The 19,082-nt window shown below is 38.8% G+C and overlaps 1 pseudogene; it reads right to left on the bottom strand.

The window, feature by feature from the left end:
* Positions 1–204: 204 nt before the first annotated feature.
* LOC149176365 (ethylene-responsive transcription factor ERF018-like) lies at positions 205–1,077 on the bottom strand (annotated as a pseudogene).
* Between the last annotated feature and the right edge of the window lie 18,005 nt (positions 1,078–19,082).

Raw genomic sequence — 19,082 nt, 5'->3', positions numbered from 1 at the left:
ATAAATGATAGTGAGAAGTTCTATTCTTTGACCAATGCACTTTCTGTTTATCAATTAATTGAAAGTGTTTTTTCATTTGACAAAAAAAAAAAAGAGATATCCTTAAATTTGCTCTAATCAATCATGTGAGTTTGGACTAATTTAGGGCCATAACCAAAAGATCATACCAAATCAAAGCCCCATGCCTGGGAATGCAACTCAAAATGCATTGTAATTTATCATTTTGTTTCCATATTTTTTATTTAAATTTGATTGTGCACAGATAAATAATAATGAAGATGTGACCCTCATTTTGAGTTGGCAGTTAATGTCCTCAATGTGAGGAGCATTCATCGACCAGTGTCATAAATGTCTCAAACAACAATTAAACCTCGGCTCTCTCACGCGGTCGAAAAGAATTTGAAAATGAATCGCCTTCCCTCAGCTACAACTTCACCCCAAAGTACTCCATAGACTCATCCAACGGCGGGAATTCATTTAAATTCGGAGACTTGCCGCTCTCCAGACATTCAAGAAGTACCCAATCCCAAAATCTCGGGCTTTTTTCCGTCCAAATCTCCTGGCTGTCATTGCTGCATTCCGATTCCGATTCCGTTTCCGAACAGGACGATGAAAATGCTGCTTCAGAAGGCAGCTGCAATTCTTCTGCGGCGAATTTGGCGGCAGAGACTTGAATTTGCGGCGGCGATAAAGAACAGGCGCAGGGGATTTCCGGCGGAGACAGGGGAAAATTGAGTTTGGCTTTTGATCCTCTCAGGGAATACGCCGCAAAATCACAGGCGCGGGCAGCCTTTTCCGGGTGTCATAGGAGCCGAGCCAAATTCTGCCTGTGCAATTGGCATTCGTATTTCCGACACCCATTTCCCCCATTTTCTCATTCGAATTCCCTTAAACTGCCGCGACTTCAGTGAGCAATTTTGGCGTCTGTTTTGGGCGTTCTGGTTTTGCGAGGGTTTAGCCATGTCGGTTTGTTGCTCTAGTATTCCGGAGTCGAACTCAGGAAGTGCTTGAGAAGCTCGAAGTCTTTAAAACGGGGGAATGTGAAGCCTAGAGGGTTTGAACTCAGGACGCATAAAAGTGCTTGTACTTACTGATGAGTATAAGAGTGTTAGCTGCAGAGCAACATATATATAGAGAGAGGAAACCGCGTTGAGTACCTAAGGATTTATGCGTAGTAGTACACGTGTTCGCTTTTAGACAGCGTTGTGTGCCGAAAGATTTATGCGTAGTAGTACACGTGTTCGCTTTTAGACAGCGTTGTGTGCCGAAAGATTTATGCGTAGTAGTACACGTGTTCGCTTTTAAACAGCGTTGTGTTCGGAAAGATTTATGTTTAATACAAGAAGCCAAGAGAAAAATATAGGCGCAAAGGTGAAAATAATTTATTGGTGACGTGGTTCATCAGGGAATATGCGGAACACTCTTGAGTCAGTGAAAGAGCACGAAATTGATGGGAAGCTTCTTTCGGGTGACGAGGAGTCCAATGAACGTAAAGTGGAATTGTAGAGGGAGAGCATATCCATTTATAGTTTCACTCCTCGAATGGATACGCTTTCCATGAATACATACAGAATGTCAAAAATGGCTTGTAATTTGACGTCCCCGACTCCCGAGGGTACGTAGTTGTTTGGACGTATTTTGCTGTTTAGAATTAATTTTGCTATGCAGAAACTGACCATATATATATAATATTTTTAAATGTGTTCTAAAATACCCCGTATGCATTGCATTATATGCCAAATGCATACGTTTTAACAAATTAATTTTTAATTCTAACTTCGATTAATTAAGCCAACATTAATAACCAACTCTTATAAACTAAATTAGTTCATGCATGAGGAAAAAGAAAAAAATAAGATAGCATATATACCCAAAAAAAAATGGACATTAATAACCAACTCTTATAAACTAAATTAGTTCATGCATGAGGAAAAAGGAAAAAATAAGATACTAAATTAGTTCATGCATGAGGAAAAAGGAAAAAATAAGATAGCATATATACCAAAAAAAAATGGATATATAAGAAAGATTTAGGTAGAATTCGTTAATTCTATGTTGTAGAATAAAGAATATTTTTTATTCATAATTATTTTACATTGATTAAAGGGTTTCTTTTATATTATTGTAGTCATCTTTATTATATTACCAAAATATACATTGCATGATCCAAAAGACATCATTACCATATGTATAAAGAGAAATAGCATCCCATGAAAAGAATAAGGTAATTAAACTGAATCAAAGCTTGTGAATCACACAACATCTACCATTTTATCAATGTATGATTAGATCGAAATATCAATGAAAGGTTCCCACTTCCAACATCATATGAAATTGAAGTGTAATCTTCCTTGAATATTCTGATGTTTGATTATTGCAACAAATACTGGTTTTATTTATTGATAGTATGCTTGATTCTTGTTCTTGTGCTTTTTTAACAGCGATATTCAAAACTCATGGAAAAAAGAAAAAACACAAGTGTATCTACTCAAACATAGCATACATATATTGTACCTTAAAGAAACACATATTGTGTAAAAGATCTCGCAAAATGTGAGGGAAAAGCCCCATCTTATTAGAACATTTTTACATGTTAGGAAGAACCTCCCTGTGAGCGAGAAGCCAATATTGTCATATTGGACATTGGTCTCTTTCTTCATTTGCTTTGCTTGTGTAAGTCCATCTAACACGTCTCTATTTTGTAATAGTGCCCTTTGATACACTTCTCCAAACTCTTGAAACTCATGCCCTTCTTTTCAATTTGAATCCTTTCTCCATTTCTTCTCCTTTTACTTATGGTGTCTCTTCATCCAAAATCCACTCGATTATTGCTTTAGCTACCTATCATCAATGAAACTCCTTAGTTGATTTGGTTTTCCACACAGTGTCATCTATTGGTGGAAAGTATGGGAAAATTATAGAAAATCATATTGTTGTTTCCCATTTTTCCTTTTTCTCAGTGATTGCACTATCTCCTTTTCCTAGTGACCATAAATCTTGCAGTGAGTAGCCTTGTCAACACATGAGTCCTTTCTAGAGCATAGGTTTTGAGTAAAGCCTGCACACTTCCTTTGCTTATTGCCTACACCATCACCTTTGCTCTATGACTGAAGGGTTTGGATGACATCAATGTTGTCAAGCATTACCTTTTCTTTCAATGCAAGCATGATTTATCAAGCAAAGTGGGTAGTTTATGTATCATCCAAGCCTTTTAATTAGGTTTCTAGTATTTGCACCCTTCATGAAAAATTCAAGAAAAAAAATTACTGATGTTTTTCTTGTCTAGCATTCTTACTTCTTCATAACCCCTTTTTCCCTCTCCTTAAGAATTTTCAATTAGCCTTCTTGGGAACTCTTCCTTGAAAACAAAATTCAATACCTAAAGGAAAACATGGTTTTTGTTTGATGAGGCCTTGTTGACTACACTTTCAAAGGGCCAACTAGTTCAAGGAATAACTTGTCTTAGAAAATTGGGTGTTCTTTTAAAGTAGCATTATTTGAGAACACCTCCCTAGATCTAGCTATTATGAAACCATCTCAAGAAAAGATAGAAAAGATATATCAACGCCTTAGAATTTAGCCTTTTCGAGGGGGCAACCTCCTTTACATTACATAAATGAACAATTCTTGGATGATTCAAATGACAAAACCTCCTTTCTATATATAGGAGTCTAAGGAGTCACAATATAACCCAGTCGACCTAACAATATTAATATAAAGCTACAAAAATAACAATAGAGGGATTCTATGGGGCACAGTAATAACAATATGGGGATAATAGGGGCACAACAATATTAATAAGGGATGCAAATACAATAGTAATGGGGTAATTACTAGTATTATAGGGACCCAACATGCCCCTCTCCTTCAAAAAAAGTGTTGTCCTCAACACTTGAGTAGTTCTTGATGCTTCTGTATAAAATTCTCATCCTCCCATGTGGAATCTTCAGCGGATAAGTTCTTCCACTTGATAAGATACTCTGAAATTGATCGATTTCGTAGCTGTCGAGTTCTTGTTTCTATGACTGCTTCCGGTTCCAATATAATTTTTCCTTCCTCGTCAAGTTCTGGCGATATTGTTTGAACTTGGAGCTTGTCGCCTATAACCTTCTTTAAACATGAAACATGGAAAACTGGGTGAAATCGAGAAGCCGCAGGAAGCTCCAATTTGTATGCCATAGTACCAATCTTTTGCAACACATTGTATGGACCATAATACTTTGGTGATAATTTATTATCCTTCTTAGCTTGCTTGAGGGACATTTTCTTATATGGTTGTAGCCGTAAGAATACCCAATCACCTACATCAAAACTTATTTCACTGCGATGTTGATCTGCCTGTTGTTTCATTCTATTTTGTGCCAACACGAGGTTATCCTTTAAGAGTTGGAGGAATTGTTGTTGATGTTCGATGTGATGTTCCACTGCTTGAACCTTAGAATTTTCTCTTAAATATGATGTGATGGATGGTGGCTGATATCCATAAAGTGCCATAAATGGGGTCATTTTTGTTGCTGTATGGAAGGAAGTGTTATACCGCCATTCAGCCAGAGGCAACCATTTGGCCCATTGTGTCTGTTTATCAGATACAAAGCAACGAAGATATCCTTCCAAACATTTGTTTACTATCTCAGTTTGCCCATCAGATTGAGGATGATAAGATGAGATATGAGCTAATTGAGTACCGAGACAAGAAAATAATTTTGTCCAAAAATTTCCAGTGAAAATGGGATCTCTGTCACTTACAATAATCTTTGGGTTTCCATGTAGCTTTTGAATTGTTTCCATAAATGCAGTAGAAACCGTACTAGCTTTAAATGGATGTGATAATGCACAAAAGTGTGCATACTTGGTAAGTCTGTCAACTACCACCATGATGACACTCTTTCCCTCAGACTTGGGTAAACCTGTGATAAAATCCATTGAAACCTCCTCCCAACGTTGGCTTGGAATGGATAAAGGTTGTAATAGACCCGGTGTCTTAATTGTTTCAACTTTATTTTGTTGGCAAACCAAACATTCTGCCACAAATTTTTGAATATTTGATTTAAGGCCATCCCAAAAAAATTCCTTCTTAACCCTGTGGTAAGTTTTTAAAAATCCTGAGTGCCCTCCTAAGGGAGAAGTGTGCAATTCCATAAGAATCTTTTGTTTTAGTTGGGAATTCTTACAGAGGTATAAGCGATCTTTGTACCATAAATAATCATTTTGCCAGCTAAATGTATCAGACGTACTGGAATCTTGTTGTAACTTTCGAATAAGTGCCCATACTTTTTTGTCATTCTTCCATTCCTCCCTTGCTTCGTTTATCCAATCTGGTTGGATAATAGAAATGGCGCACAACAATGCTTCCACATTCTCATCCTTTCTTGAGAGTGCATCTGCCACCATATTTTGCTTCCCTTTTTTGTAGATGATTTCAAAGTCATAACCCAACATCTTTGTGACCCACTTTTGTTGCTCTTCAAAGGATAATCTTTGTTCTAAAAAGTGTTGGAAATAATACTGAGAGGGGGGGGGGGTGAATCAGTATTATCAAATTCTTTTCAATATATCTTCCAGATTTATACTTTAATTTATTCTTCAGATATTGATCATTAATTTGTATGTCAGTACCATATAATAATGAGCAAGAACAAGAAAAGACAGATAGTCACACCAAAGAACACCAGATATAAGGTGGAAACCCAATGTGGGTGAAAACCACCTGCTGCAATATGTCTCTATCTTCTTTCAATTAGAAACTTCTTTTACAATGATTTTGTACTGGTGCAGTCCTTTACCAGTACGCAAGCTGCAACCTGCTGAGAGCTACAACCCTCTCTCGTTTTCCAGTCTCTCCTGGAAGGGAGCTGCAACCTCCTTAGCTCATGTACTAGCTGAACTACTAGTACGTAGGTGCTGACCTACTTCTTTTCTTCCAAGGACCACTTTTCATAAATTTTCAAACTGGATCCATGAACATCAAATAATCATCAAGTACATGCAAATCAACTAATCTCCTTTTACAATCACCCAATGAATCAACCAATAACTTCTTAGAATGCAGTAACCCGAAAAGTAATCTAAACCCAGAACTCTACAGCAATAGATAAAAGGCAGCCAACAAATATTTTAAGAAAAGTCTGCAACTTCACCAATAGAAACCTGTGAATATCCACAGTTCTTTTGTGTCTGGACTGCGAAGCTCCGCACCTGCACTGTCTACCTGACAGCGGACCTCCACATCTGCGCCTTCTGCCTCTTTGCGTACCTCCGCACCAGCACCTTTTGCTGCGCTGTGGACCCCCGCACCTGCGCCTTCTGCTGCGCTGCGAACCTCCGCACCTGTGCCTTCTACTGCTCTGCGTACCACCGCACCTGTGCCTTCTGTTGCGCTGCAGACCCTCGCACCTGCGCCTTCTGCTGCACTGCGGACCTCCGCACCTGTGCCTTCTGCTGCTCTGCGTACCACTGCACCTGCGCCTTCTGCTGCGCTGCGGACCCCCGCACCTGCACTGTGGATCGCTTGCGGACCTCCGAATAGAGCCAAATTAACAATCCTCCAATTTGCCACAGACAGTCAGATCCACAAATCAGATCATACGCCAGAGAGATCACGTCCTATCAATAGATCCGCCTTACAATTTATTGATTTCGTCTTGATTTAGATCTAGCTTTTCAAACCGATCACCCAAAATTTCAGATCTTAAGATATTCAAATTTCACAAGTGACTAGCCAAATGATCTCCTTCCTTTTTATAGGCAAGCCCTTACTCAAACCATGGAACAAAACCATCGAAAACCAATACAAGGGATCCAAAAAACGGGGTTCAATAATTTAGATCCTATACCATGGACCAAAACCATAGGATCATGTACGACGGACTAAATACCATGGACCAAACATAAAAATTCCCACGTGTGTGCGCTTCTCTGCATTAAAGTGAGTGAACTGGGGGTCCCCACCTTCTGTTCGGATAACCTGCGGACATGACCGCACTTTGTGAAGGCGTGCCTGCGGGCCCGCACCTTTTGAACGGTGTACCTGTGAACCCCTTATTTTCCATCATTTTGAGAGCCTGAACAGAGATTTGCCCACTTGAGTGAATTGCCATCAAGTACAACACCTGTGCCATAGCGCCAAACCTGAATCATAATGCCAACAATCTCCCCCTTTGGACTTGATGGCAACCCCAAGATCCTTAAGGTCATTCTCCCCCTTTGTCATCAAGGGCAAAGGGTCATGCTCCCCCTGAGGACATGCTGAAAACTCTGCTCTGCTGAGCTGATCATGCTCCCCTTGACTGTAGGCCAGATCTGCAAAATAAATTTTCTTCAAGAAGAACCATAATCCACCATACACCATAAATGATCTTGAGAAAAGAGATATAAGACATAGAGACAAAACATTAGCAACAATATTCAGATCAACATCCATGTTCTCTTTCTGAACTTTCTCCTCCAAGATTTTCTACAATAATGCCAACAATGTATGATTAGAAGAATGTATGCTCCCCCTGAACCTATGCCAGATGGTCTTTGACCAATCCATAAACCAACGAATGTACGCGTATACCCCATATGAAAATCGTGTACAACCAACAATCTTTGAAACATATAAGATTTAACAACAAGATGATGCATCAACTACCCCCAGCTTTTGCCTGAGGTATTCAAAGGTCTCCCTGGGCAGTGGTTTGGTGAGTATATCAACAATTTGTTCCTTAGAATGAACATACTCCAATTTGACCTTTTGTTCCAACACTTGTTCCCGGAGAAAGTGATACTTGATCGGTATGTGCTTGGTCTTTGAATGCATGACTGGGTTCTTTGAAATACTGATTGCACTTGTATTATCACATAAGATGGAGATAGGATGTGTACAAGTGATTTGAAAATCCTGCAAGGTCTGCATCATCCAAAGAAGTTGAGTGCAGCAATATGCAGCAGCCACATATTCTGCTTCAGCTGTAGATAAAGCAATCGAACTTTGTTTCTTGCTGAACCAAGATACTAATCTGGAACCCATAAAGAATGCACCACCACTTGTGCTCTTCCTGTCATCCACGCTTCCGGCCCAATCTGCATCTGTATAAGCATGAAGTGTGAGATCTGTATCTCTAGGATACCATAAGCCATAGTTTTGAGTTCCTTGAAGATTCTCTTAACTACCTGAAGATGAGTTTCCTTAGGATTTGCTTGAAATCTTCCAACTATTCCCACTGCATGCATGATGTCTGGTCAGGTACCTGTCAAATAAAGTAGACTTCCAATCATGGATCTATAGGTTGGTTGATGCACTGCTGCTGATTCATCATTTGCACTGAGGCTGCATCCTGTAACCATAGGGGTACATACTGGTTTTGAATCTTCCATGCCATACTTCTTCAAAATCTGCTTGAGGTACTTGGTTTGAGACAAAAAGATACCGTCTTCATTCTGTTGGATTTGCAATCCAAGAAAATATTTTAGTTCTCCAAGCAAAGACATTTCGAATTCTTTCTACATCACCAAGGCAAAGCTTTGACTCATAGCTTCTTCATTGCTGCCAAAGATAATATCATCTACATACACAACAAGTGTTAGCAATTTGTCATTTTCAATTTTTATATAAAGATTGCTATCTGCTGATCCTTTTGAAAAACCTTGTTGATGAACATATTTGTCCAAACGATAGTACCAAGCCCTTGGAGCCTGTTTAAGACCATAGAGAGGCTTCTTTAGTCTGCATACAAGATTTGGATCATTCCCAAGAATGAAACCATCTAGTTGCTTAATGTACACTTCTTCTTCTAAGTCTCCATTCAGAAAGGTTGATTTTACGTCCATTTGAAATACTTTGAACTTCTGACAACTTGAGAGAGCAAGGAACATTTGGATGGCCTCAAGTCTAGCAACTGGAGAAAAAGTTTCTTCAAAGTCTATTCCTTCTTGTTGAGCATACCCTTTACAAACAAGTCTGGCCTTGTTTCTAATCACTTCCCCATTTTCATTCAACTTATTTTTGAAGATCCATTTTGTCCCTATGACATTCTTATCTTTTGGTCTAGGAACCAACTCCCAAGTGTTGTTATTTTCGATCTGCTCAAGTTCTTCATCCATTGCCTTGACCCAGCATTCATATTTGCATGCCTCTCTTACATTTTGTGGTTCAGTGGAGGAGAGTAATGCCAAATAGCTTGAAGCTTCTGCAATTGTTCTTCTTGTTTGTACGCATGCCTCCTTTTGCCACAAAATTTGAGATTCTGGATGATTCTTTTGAACATACCTGGATGGATTCTTCTCTTCTATCCTTATCTTTTCCTCTGGTGCCTCTTGAGGTTGTTCTTCATCATCAGTCTGATTTGAAGGATGGTCTTCATTCTCTTCGATATTTTCATAATTTACTTGCCTAGGAATGTTTCCTTCTTCATCAACCACTACATCAATGCTGTCAACTATTCTTCCAAGTCTTTTGTTGTAACACTTATATGCTTTGTTGCGAGGAGAATAACCAAGGAGAATGCCTTCATCTGCTCTAGGTTCAAACTTGCCAAGATGTTCATCATTATTCTTAATATAGCATTTGCTTCCAAAGATTTTGAAATGTTTTACCGAAGGAGTCTCACCATACTAGAGCTCATGAGGAGTTTTAGTGTTGTTCACCCAGACATTTGTTTTGTTGAGAATAACAACTGCAGCAAATGCAGCTTCACCCCAAAAGGTTGCGGGAGTTCTAGACTCATCAAACATAGCACAAGCCATTTTTTGAACCGTTCTGTTCATCCTTTCCACTACTCCATTTTGCTGAGGAGTCCTAGCTGTAGAGAATTCCCTTCTTATTCCATGTTCTTCACAAAAATTGAAAAATTCATTTGAGGTAAACTCTCCACCTCTATCAGACCTGAGGCACTTAATTTTGTGATCTGATTCGTTTTCAACCAAGGCTTTGAAAGATTTTAATTTTTCGAAGGCTTCGTCTTTGTGCTTCATAAGTCCTATCCAAACCATCCTGGAGAAGTCGTCAATGAATAATATAAAGTATTCTTCTCCTCGAGGTGACCTTTTCCTAGATGGACCACATACATCAGTATGGACTAGTTCAAGAGGCCTGCTAGCTGATCCTTCCTTCTCAGGAAAGTTAGTTCTGGTTTGCTTACCAAACTGACATGATTTGCATATTGTATTGTTTGGAATTCTGATGTCTGGAAGACCTCGAACTGCCTGGTATTTGCATGCTTTCCTTATCTGTGAAAAGCTTAGATGCCCCAACCTCCGGTGCCATAAACAATGTTCATCATTCTTGCTCAAATAGCATTGTTGTTGTCCTTCTTCAAATATGTATAAATTATTTGGAGTTCTTATGCCTTTGATCACTGTTTTTCCTGTATCAAGATCACGAACACTACATCCATTTGATCGAAATATTACCTCAGTTCCTTGATCGCACATCTGATTGACACTTAGAAGATTATGCTTCAAGCCATCAACATACAAAACATTTCCAGCCTTGACTTTTTCTTTCAACTGAACAGTGCCTTTTCCTTTTATGACTGCAGGGGTATCATTTCCAAAAGAAACTTTCTTTCCTTTTTCTAAAGCACTATATGATTGAAGTTTTTCTTTATCACCTGTCATATGCTTCGAACATCCACTGCCAATGTACCATTGATTTTCCTGTCCTTCAGCATATAAAGCTATCCCACATCTTTCTGGTTATGGTTCCTTCATTCTCCATGTTCTGGGATTTGAGGTTTGTTCCTTCTGAGTTTTCATCTGAAACCTGCTCCTGCATTCAGAATCTTCATGATCGAAGTTATTACAAATAGAACATTCAATTTCACTTTCAAGGGCGGAAAAGTTGTTATAGGTCCTTTTCGTGATTCTAGTCATACTTCTTTGTTTTTGAGCTTCTCTAGTCAAGATTGTCTTATAGGCAACACATTGAGCTGCTTTGTGACCAAACTTATGGCAAGAGAAACATTGGCCTTTGAAGAAACTCCTGTGATTATCAAATCTATCAACCAATCGATTGTAGTTTCTACTGACACCCATTCTTGAGGAAGATTTTACCTGTGGCTGGCTGAGGCTTCTGTTTGTCCTTAAGGTAGATTGCCACTGATTTTCTTGATAGTCTTTGTTCATTCTTGAGGTAACATGTCCCTGATGATTTCTATTAGGCCTTTGCTCGCTCCTCCTTGCTGCATCAAGATAACTTTTGGAGGTGGATGCTTGAGATGCTTCTCCATTATATCCCAGACCTGTCTTGATTAATGGAGAACGCTGCACATTGATAATCTCATCCAGAGTTTCAGATCCTTTAACAAATTTAAGATTAAGAGCTTTTGTTTTCTCAATCTCTTTTCTAAGACCAACAATTTCACATTCCAATTTTTCATGATGTTTTTCCCTTTCAGCCAATTGACATTGCAAAGAATCAATAATCACATTTTTCTCTTCTAAGCAAATTTTGAGTTTAGAAATCTCTTCATAAAGACCTTTTTCATCTATAGCATCCATGTAATCATCATCTTCAAAAGCCATTAAAAGTTTATAATTATTACCTCGTTCATCTTCGTCACTATTTGAAAGTCCATCACTATCTTCATGAGTGTAATAGCTTTTCTTATTTGCATTATGTTTCTTGTTCCATCTAACAGGTTCCTTCCCCTTGTCAATCTTATCCTTATGAGGACATTTGGCAGCATAGTGACCGACTCTTCCACAAGCAAAGCATTTGAAAGGTAACTTACCTTGGAATCGTCCAGCACCCCGTTGAAGGTTTTTGACAAAATTTGATTCTTCTTCTTCTTCTTACACGTATCCTGACTCATAGTAATCTCCTTTGCCTGAGGCATTGAAGGCAGCTTCTCTCCTGTCTTATGGTCCTCCTTTCCTCATTTCATAAGCAGTCAGAATTCCGTGCAGCTGTGACATGGTAAGGTTTCGTAGATTCTCTTTCTCTTCTATTGCAGAAACTTTAGATTCAAACCTAGGGGACAAAGATCTTAGAACCTTTTCAACCACAACAGCCTCTTTTATTTCTTCACCCAAATTTTTCATACAATTAACAATCTCATATACACGAAGGAAATAGTTAGCCACACTTTCATCATTGTGCATTCTGAGATTTTCATACTGAATTATGAGGGTTTGAAGTTTTGCTCGTTTTACCTGTTCATCTCCTTCATAGCTCAAAACAATCTTGTCCCATATTTATTTTGTGGATTTATACTGCATAACCCTCACGAATTCTGATTGAGATAGACATCCTAATAGAGTATTGACAGCCTTTGCATTTGTTTCATATTTCTTCTTCTCAGCCGGATCTGTAGGAGTTGCTGATGGAAAAGTGTACCCTGTATCTATGATGTCCCAAACTTCTGTACCAAGAGATTGAAGATAGGCAGTAACTCTTACCTTCCAATATACGAAGTTTGTCCCGTCAAAAATTGGTGGCCTGATAGATGCTTCTCTCTCGTAGTTGTTCATGATGATGGATCTTCCTTCAAGCGATCAAGCTTCTTCAGAAGGACCTGCTCTGATACCAATTGTTGGAAATAATACTAAGAAGGGGGGATGAATCAGTATTATCAAATTCCTTTCAATATATCTTCCAGATTTATACTTTAATTTATTCTTCAGATATTGATCATTAATTTGTATGTCAGTACCATATAATAATGAACAAAAACAAGAAAAAACAGATAGTCACACCAAAGAACACCAGATATAAGGTGGAAACCCAATGTGGGTGAAAACCACCTGCTGTAATATGTCTCTATCTTCTTTCAATTAGAAACTTCTTTTACAATGATTTTGTACTGGTGCAATCCTTTACCAGTACGCAGGCTGCAACCTGCTGAGAGCTATAGCCCTCTCTCATTTTCCAGTCTCTCCTGGAAGGGAGCTACAACCCCCTTAGCTCATGTACTAGCTGAACTACTAGTACGTAGGTGCTGACCTACTTCTTTTCTTCCGAGGACCACTTTTCATAAATTTTCAAACTGGATCCATGAACATCAAATAATCATCAAGTACATGCGAATCAACCAATCTCCTTTTACAATCACCCAATGAATCAACCAATAACTTCTCAGAATGCAGTAACCCGAAAAGTAATCTAAACCCAGAACTCTGCAGCAATAGATAAAAGGCAGCCAACAAATATTTTAAGAAAAGTCCGCAACTTCACCAATAGAAACTTGCGAATATCCGCAGTTCTTCTGTGTCTGGGCTGCGCAGCTCCGCACCCGCGCCTTCTGCCGCTCTGCGTACCTCCACACCAGCACCTTCTGTTGCGCTACGGACCCCCGCACCTGCGCCTTCTACTGCGCTGCGAACCTCCGCACCTGTGCCTTCTGCTACTCTGCGTACCACCGCACCTGCGCCTTCTGTTGCGCTGCGAACCCCCACACATGCGCCTTCTGCTGCGTTGCAGAGCTCCGCACCTGCGCCTTCTGCTGCTCTGCGTACCACCGCACCTGCGCCTTCTGCTGCACTACGGACCCCCGCACCTGCGCCTTCTGCTGCACTGCGGACCCCTGCACCTGCGCTGTGGATCGCCTGCGGACCTCCAAATAGAACCAAATTAACAATCCTCCAATGTGCCACAGATAGTCAGATCCACAAATCTGATCATACGCCAGAGAGATCACGTCCTATCAATAGATCCGCCTTACAATTTATAGATTTCGCCTTGATTTAGATCTAGCTTTTCAAACCGATCACCCAAAATTTCAGATCTTAAGATATTCAAATTTCACAAGTGACTAGCCAAATGATCTCCTTTCCTTTTTATACGCAATCCCTTACTCAAACCATGGAACAAAACCATCGAAAACCAATACAAGGGATCCAAAAACCGGGGTTCAATAATTTAGATCCTATACCACGGACCAAAACCATAGGATCATGTACGATGGACTAAATACCATGGACCAAACATAAAAATTCCCACGTGTGCGCTCTTCTCTGCATTGAAGTGTGTGAACTGGGGGTTTGCACCTTTTGTTCGGATAACCTGCGGACATGACCGCACTTTGTGAATGGCTTGCCTGCGGGCCCACACCTTTTGAACGGTGTACCTGCAAACCCCTTATTTTCCATCATTTTGAGAGCCTGAACAGAGATTTGCCCACTTTAGTGAATTGCCATCAAGTACAACACCTGTGCCATAGCGCCAAACCTGAATCATAATGCCAACAAAAAGTATTTAAGGCTATCATGATCCGTTTTTACCTTGAAGTGTCTCCCATTACGTAGGGTCGCCATTTCTTAAGTGCATGGAGTATTGCCAACATTTCCTTCTCATAAATAGCTTTGTGTAAAAACTTTCCCTTGATTGGACGACTTTCAAAAGCAGTGGGTCTTTCATCTTGCATTAAAACAGCATCAATTCCATTTCTTGAAGCATCGCATTCCACAATAAAGGTTTTTGTGAAGTCCGGTGTAGCTAAGACCAGTGCTTGGCACGTTGCCTCTTTAAGATGTTCGAAGGCCTTCGTTTCTTCTGGAGTCCATGAAAATGCATCTTTCTTCAATAATGTTGTTAGAGGTGCTGCTATTCTCCCATAATTCTTAACAAACTTGTGATAACACCCTGTCAACCCGAGAAATCCTCGCAGATGCTTTATGGATGTGGGGATTTTCCATTCGTTAATGGCTTTAATTTTGCTAGGGTCCACCTTAACTCCTTCATGAGATACAATATGACCCAGATATTCCACCTCTTGTACTCCAAAGAAACATTTGGATCTTTTTGCATATAGTTGTTTCTCCTCCAATAGTTGTAGCACCCTGTCAACATGTTCAACATGATCCTTCCAAGACTTGCTGTAGATTAGTATATCATAAAAAAATACTAACACAAATTTTCTAAGGAATGGTTTGAAAATGGAATTCATCAAACCTTGAAATGTTGAAGGTGCATTGGTAAGGCAAAAAGGCATGACCAAAAATTCATAATGACCCTCATGAGTTCTAAATGCTGTTTTCAGAATGTCTTCAGTCTTCATTCTGATTTGATGATATCCTAAACGAAAATCCAACTTGGTGAAGTAAATTGATCCATGCAATTCATCCAGTAATTCATCAATGATGGGAATGGGAAACTTATCTTTAATAGTGAGCTTGTTGAGCTCCCTATAATCCGGACACATGCGCCATGATCCATCCTTCTTGTGCACTAATACTACTGGAGCAGAGAAAGAACTTTGACTCGGTTGAATTATACCAGCCTCTAGCATTTCTGCAACCATACGTTCAATTTCACTCTTTTGGGCATAGGGATATCTGTACGGCCTGATGTTTGGAGGAACACTTGGAATCAAATGAATAGCATGATCATGATCACGAATAGGTGGGAGACCTTTGGGAGTCTCAAATACCTTGGAATGATTGTCCAAGACTTTTTGGAGATCTGGAGAAATAGATGATTGCAATGTGGAAACATCTAGCGAACATAATTGTGCAATTACACCCCTTTGTTCCTTTTTTCGAAGCTTTGTCATACCATTAGAGCTAATTATCTTTCCCGGTTTCCCTGCAATACCCCTTAATTCAACTTCCTTTCCTTCCACGAAAAATTTCATGAAAAGTTCTTGAAAATTGAAAGCTATTGCACCCAAGGATTGTAGCCATTGTACTCCTAGTACAGCATAAGCACCTCCCATTGGAATGGAAAGCATTGGGCTAGTCAATACATATTCTCCCATCGATAGCTTGATATTATGGCACTTTCCAGAGAAATTTATTGTTCCTCCATTTGCAACCATCACTTGACACTCTGGTGCTGGGTATAAGAAGCAATTCAATTCTTTTTCTACCTTACAATGAACAAAATTGTGGGTACTTCCTGAATCAATCAACACTAGTACCTTTTTCTTCTTGATTTGTCCTTCTATCTTGATGGTTTGAGGAGTGGTAATTCCCACCAATGCATTACAAGATATAGTCGGATTCATTTCTTCTTTATCTAGGCTTTGTTCCTAGAGTATATCCTCTTATTTTGACCTTTCTTGCTCCTTTTCTTCTTCCTCTTCACAATCTATGTAGAATCATTTCTTCTGAGCATACTTATTACCTTTAGTGTATTTGCTATCACAACTGTAACAAAGCCCTTTTGCTATTTTTTCTTCCAATTGTTGTGGTGTTAACCTTATAGGTTGTGGAATACTAGGAGCAACCACAGTTCCATCTTTATAGTTGTGAGTGGTATGCTTCTTGGTTGCCATAATTTTGCTTTCCATTTTTCTTGCTAACCTGAATGCATTTTCTAATGAATCAGGTTCCCAAAGGCGAACATCACGTTGGATATTATCCTTTAAAGTCCCCATGAACACATCAATCCTATGCTCCTCTGGAATATCTTTTACCCTTATGTTCAATTTTTGGAACTCCTCAATGTGCTCCATTATTGAACCCTTTTGTTTGAAACTTATCAATTGGCTAAAAAAAGTGTTGCTTTTTGTAGCCTCATAATGTGCTATCAATTCTTCCATAAAAATTGCTCAAGTGATAATTTGTTTACGAGAGCAAAGCCATTGATACCATACAAACTGATTTGGTTCCAAATATAAAGTTGCAATACGTACCTTTTGTGTTTTTTGCACATTATTGAGATCGAAAAATTGCTCCATTTGTAATATCCATGTTGCGGGATCCTTGCCATCAAACTTCCTCATATCGATTTTTGGAATATGGTGGGTTTTCGATCCCACATTAGAGTCTAAGAAATCATGATTAACATTTCTTTTGTTCGCATCATGAGTTTCCTTTACTATCTTTTCACCATTGGTAAGTATTTCTTGTAGAAAATTTGTCAAATCTGTCTTCAAATCTGCCATGTCTGTCTTAAAATTTGTGTTCAAATCTATATTAAAGTTGTCCATCTTAGCTTCCATGCCATTCATCTTAGCTTCCACACCATTTATCTTAGCTTCTGTTAGCTTTTGTGACAATGACATTTGTTGCACTTGTTCTTGTAATTTTGATATATCATGTAGCATTTCTTCCTCTTCTTCATGAGTCATGCTAGAGCTTTCAGGTTGCTTACTAGGTGTTTGCATTTTCTTTCATCGGGGCATCAGTTACCGATAATAATGCTCTACTATGCCCTTTTAATTCCTTCAAAATAAATTTTCAAACCAAGCTTAAGCAAAAATTAAGAAAATCTACACACCTTTTTTCACATTGTAGGAGCTCGACATTGCATCTGATGTATCTTTGTACTTTCCGATCATCTAGTTCTGAATTTGTGACCTGCAGTAGCCCTCTGTGTCCTCTTTCCAATCCCACAAGTCTGACCCAAATTGGATTCTCCAAGGAAGAGTTATGCGAAATCTCCCACAGTGACTTGATTATAGACTAGTTTAGTAGAGCGAACTTGTACGACGTGCCACGAGTCACTGTTTCGACCTTTGGATCTGAAAAATGTATACAAGAAACTACAGTCCGTCCTCTTTCTGTACCTTCTTACGAAATTTCAATCAGATACCCAGAGAGAAAGTTATGACGATTTTCCCTAGGTCACCTGATTGGAATGTAATTCAGGAGTCTGCAAAAATACCAACTTCCTCAGATCATATCTCCGCAAATATAGCGCAAAAATCTATAAAATTTGGACCCAAGGTCAACGCGATTTCTTCTCAAATGTGTTTTTTTTGCAACTTCTGAAACATCGCAGAAAAAAAGTTATAGCGAAAATGCCACGATGACCTGTTTGGAGCAGCGAAACCCTAGAATCCAAAGCTCTGATACCAAATGATATGAAACCAGCTCAAGAAAAGATAGAAAATATAGATCAACGCCTTAGAATTTAGCTTCTTCAAGGGGGAAACCTCCTTTACATTACATAAATGAACAATTCTTGGATGATTCAAATGACAAAACTTCCTTTCTATATATAGGAGTCTAAGGAGTCACAATATAACCCAGCCGACCTAACAATAATAATATAAAGCCACAAAAATAACAATAGAGGGATTCTATGGGGCATAGTAATAACAATATGGGGATAATAGGGGCACAACAATATTAATAAGAGATGCAACTACAATAGTAATGGGGTAATTACTAGTATTATAGGGACCCAACACTAACTTTTAATCATTCCCTCACTATGAAATGCAAGTTGGATAAATTTTGTTACTTGATTCCTTCCCATAACTCTAACTATAGCCCCATCCTTCCCCAAAACACTTATCCAAATTGCTCAAACTCTAGCCTTTAAATCTTGCCCATACAACCATAATGAAGGACATTAAGCAATCAAGCATTGGGCGAAAAATTATTTGAAAAAAACACTAAGCCTCAATCAATGGAATCTCGTTGATACAACCCTGGTCAAGGAAAAAAAACAATGAAGCATTGGGGTGAATGAGCACATGAAAAAAAAATTAATCATTCTTCCATTGAGTCTTGTTGATATAGCCCTAATGATGGATGTAAAGGAGCAAAGCATTGGGAGTAGCCCCTAATGATGAATCTAAATGAGGGAAGCATTGGGAGCTTTAAAGCATGGTCTATCTATAACAAGCAGGAAGTGCCCTAGGTGAAATGAAACTCAAAGCAACCATTTATGTAGATTATAGGTCTTGTTTCAATTAGGGATAGGAATTACCAAAAGTAATTGCTACTAATGATGTGGTAGAGGGAGTAGTGGAGAAAAAAAGTAGCGAAGGACCTTTCTAGCATAAAGGGACCTTGGAAAGAGTAGAAAAGGGAAACAAATGAAACATTGAATTTTTTGTAGCAATCGATGGAAAATCAAGAGAAACGGGAAGGGTTATTGACCATGGACTATACATGCTCTAACCGAGTAAACATTTAATGTTTGGTGAAGTAATGCTAGATTTAGATCTAGCATCAATTTAGTTGTGAAAAGTTATTAATCAATATGTGGTACAAGTTATGCTTTCAGCTAATATATTTGGAGTTGTGCCCCGAGAAGAGGCCAAATAAGGCCTCAAAAATTTTGATTGGTTAAACAAAAGTGTTGTAATTGTTTGATAAGTCTAGAAAAAGTGTTTCATTGAATATGGGACTAAAATTTTGGATTAAAGATTTTGATTTATGCATGAAAATATTTGAAAAATGAAAACCTTTTCCAATCGTAATTG

This window comes from Pinus tabuliformis, chromosome 4_1 (assembly GCF_031772625.1).
Source record: "Pinus tabuliformis cultivar Carrire ecotype Pingquan chromosome 4_1, CPIR1, whole genome shotgun sequence".
NCBI lineage: Eukaryota > Viridiplantae > Streptophyta > Pinopsida > Pinales > Pinaceae > Pinus > Pinus tabuliformis.
This window is presented reverse-complemented; position numbering and strand designations above follow the sequence as displayed.